Here is a 3,562-nt window from a genome sequence, read left to right as displayed (position 1 = left end):
TTCCTCTTGCAGTCCCTTCTTCAAGTCACCTCCTTGATCTTTCCATAAATATATATCTTCTTATATCCCTCTCTGTCTTAAAATTCTAAGATTTAAGTATATGGATAAAATCTAAACTTCCTAGCTCTAAAATGCGAGACAACTTATTTTTTCAGCTCACCTTTAGAAATCTTTTCCTTCATTCTGAGCCCTTCCTCCTTCCTTCCTTCCTTCCTTCCTTCCTTCCTATTTTTGCCACCTTCCATCCCACCTGCAACACTCTGACTTTCTTTCAGTGCTTCTATGCACATGCTGTTCCCAGTGTATGAAACACCCTCCCCCTCACAGTCACCTAGTTAGTGGAGAAAGCTGGATGTTTTCCTCACTATTTGTGATGGTCCATTTCCTGTATCAACTTGGCTAGACTATAGAACCTAGTTATTCAAACACTAATCTAGGTGTTGCTGTGAAGTATTTTGTAGATTTGATTAATGTCTATAATTAGTTGGCTTTACAGGAGGGAAATTATCCTGGATAATCTGGGTGGGCTTCATCCAAGTAGTTGAAGGCCTTAAGAGCAAAACTGAAGTTTCCCTGAGGAAGCAAAAACTCCCCCTGTGAACTGCATCAGCCGCTGGTTGAGATTTTCAGTTTGCCCTTCCTGATGATCCACCCTACAGATTCTTGATTAGCCTAGTCAGTCTCCACAATCACATAAATCTCATTTTACACACACACACACACACAAAACGTACATTCTACTGGTTCTGTTTCTCTGTTGAAACCCTGGCTGATATACCTGCTCATGCCTCTCAATCTGACATTCTGCTCACAGGAGGAGGCATTATAATAAACACTTAGGCTTGTTCTCTGTCTTGCTCTCTCGCTCTCTCTCTTGCTGTCTCTCTCTCTCTCTCTCCCTCTCTCTCTCTTTCTCCCAACTGTCCCCCAAGCTCACTCTTTTCCAAGGAAAGAGGTAGTGACTATGGTAACCAATTTAAATAGCCAGGGCTGGTATTCAAAGGCTCATGCTGTTTTAACCAATGAGTGGAGTTACTCTGTCTTGTAACCTGAAGGAAGACTAGCATCCTGCTCAAGCATGTACACCTGGGCGGGATGCTTCTGTGGTTTAGATATGATTCGTGTGATCCCTGCCAAGTCTCATATTGAAATTTGATCCTCAGTGTTGGAGATGGGGGTTGATGGGAGGTGTTTGGGTCTTGGGAGTAGAATCCCTCATGAATAGCTTGGTGCCATTCTCATGGAAATGACTGAGTTCTTGCTTGATTCGTTCTTATGAGAACTGATGGTTAAAAAGCGCTGGTACCTCCCTGCCTCCCCTCTCTCACTTCCTTTTTCACCATGTGATCCTGCACATGCCAGGTCTCCTTCACCTTCCACCATGAATGGAAGCAGCCTAAAGCTCTCATCAGAAGCAGATGCTGGCACTATATTTCTTTTACAGTCTGCAGAACTGTGAGTTAAATAAACCTCTTTTCTTTATAAGTTTCCCAGCCTCAGCTATTCCTTTGTGGCAACAAAAATGGGCTAAAACAGAAGATTGGTACCAAGGAGTGGGATGTTGCTGTAAAGATACCTGAAAATGTGGAGCAGTTTCACAGCTGAATAATGGGGAGAGGTTGGAAGAGTTTGGAGGGCTTAGAAAAAGAAAGACAAGGGAAAGTGAAATTTCTTAGAAATCGGTTAAGTGGTTGTAACTAAAATGTTGATAGAAATATGGACAGTGAAGCCCAGGCTGACAAGGTCTCAGGTGGAAATGAGGAACTTATTGGGAACTGGAGTCAAAGCCATCCTGTTACACTGTAGCAAAGAACTTGGCCACACTGTGTTAATGCCCTAGAGCTTTGTGGAAGGCAAGTTTATCAATCTTAGTATCAGCCTTCCACAAAGGCTGGAGTGTACAACATGTTCACCTAAACTCAATTGGAAAAATTTTCCACCATGAGGTTCAACATACTGCCATATGCTCCTACCTGAGCCTTCCACAAGGCCAAAGCTTCCTCGCCTGAGCCACTGCTGAGAACTTTCTTGTTTTGAATCCTTGCAAGTGAAGACCTCTGTCTGCCATGTGATTCTCTTCCCAAACTTGCAGTGACTGTGGATTTCTTTAGCTCCATCTGGCCGACACAACCTCCCCAAACCTGTGGCTCAGTGGTCCCTGAGAAATAATGAACCTAAAAGCTTTTCCTTTTCTCAATTTTCTGGAACAAGAAATGTCTAAGCAACAAAGCATTCAAGAAATGTCATAGCTGCTTTTAGCAGCTTATGATCAGATATGGGAGCAAAGAAATGACCTAAAATTGGAATTTATTATTAAAAAGTAAACAGTGTGTAAAAATTTGGAACAACTTGCTAGAGAGATTAGCAAGAATAAAATGGAGCCAGGTGCTAATAGTCAAGACAATAAGGAAAAGGCTCTGAAGGCACTTCAGAAATCTTTGAGGCTACCCTTTTCATTATAATCCCAGAGGCCTAGGAGGACAGAACAGTTTTGGGAAACTGGTCCAGGGTGTCACTGCCCTGTGCCACTTCAGGATGCTGCTCCCTATCTCCATGCCACTCCAGCTCCAGCCACAGCTCAAAAGGACCCCAGGTATTATAGAAGCTGCTGCTCCAGAAGGCACAAGTCATAAGCCTTGGCAGCTTCCATATGGTGTTAAATCTGCAGACTCCCAGAATTCAAGAGTGATGGAGGCTTAGCAGCTTCTACCTAGATTTCAGAGGATATATAGAAAAGCCTGGGTGCCCAGGTAGAAGCCTGACACAGGAGCCCATGCAGAGAACCTCTACTAAGGCAATGCCAAGCAGAAATACAGAGTTGGGGCTCCCACAGAGAATGCCCTCCAGAGCCCTGCCTAGTGGAACTGTGAAGAGGGCTGCCATGCTCCAGACCCCGGAATGATAGAACTACTGGCAGCAACATGCACCCTCACCCTGGAAGCCTCAGGCTCCAGACTCCAACCCATGAGAGCAGCCACATGGACTGCACACAGCAAAGCCATGGGGGGTGTGGACACCCAACACCTTGGGAGCCTACCGCTCACACCAATGTGCCAGGACATGGAGTCAAGGGAGATTATTTTGGAACTTCAAGAATTAATTTCTTGGCTAGGCACAATGGCTCATGCTTGTAATCCCAACACTTTGGAAAACTGTGATCAGAAAACTGCTTGAGGCCAGGAGTTCAAAACCAGCCTGGGCAACATAGTGATACCCCATTTGTACAAATGGCTTTTTGTTGTTGTTGTTGTTTAATTTGCCAGGTGCGATGATGCACGCCTGTGTCCCAGATACTCGGGAGGCTGAGGTGGGAGGGTTGCTCGAGCTTGGAGATTGAGACTGCAGTGAGCCATGATCATACCACTACACTCTAGCCTTGATAACAGAGCAAGACCCTGACTCAGAAAAAAAGAAAAAAAAAAAAAACAAAGAAAAACATTTAATGTCTGCCCTGCTGAGTTTCAGACTTGTGTAGGGCCTATTGCCCTTTTCTTTGGACTGATTTCTCCCCCTTGAAATGGAAATGTTCATATCCTTTGCCCACTTTTTGATGGGGTTGTTT

General features: G+C 44.4%; 1 pseudogene; it reads right to left on the bottom strand.

Annotated features, from left to right (window-relative positions):
* The window catches only part of LOC108542628 (ankyrin repeat domain-containing protein 36B pseudogene), a 17,773-nt pseudogene extending 15,656 nt beyond the window's left edge, over positions 1 to 2,117 (bottom strand).
* Positions 2,118 to 3,562: the final 1,445 nt, after the last annotated feature.

Source organism: Rhinopithecus bieti, unplaced genomic scaffold (genome assembly GCF_001698545.2).
Source record: "Rhinopithecus bieti isolate Rb0 unplaced genomic scaffold, ASM169854v2 scaffold_19708, whole genome shotgun sequence".
Taxonomy (NCBI): Eukaryota; Metazoa; Chordata; class Mammalia; order Primates; family Cercopithecidae; genus Rhinopithecus; species Rhinopithecus bieti.
The sequence above is the reverse complement of the archived record's forward strand: the minus strand, read 5'-3'. Positions and strand labels throughout refer to the sequence as shown.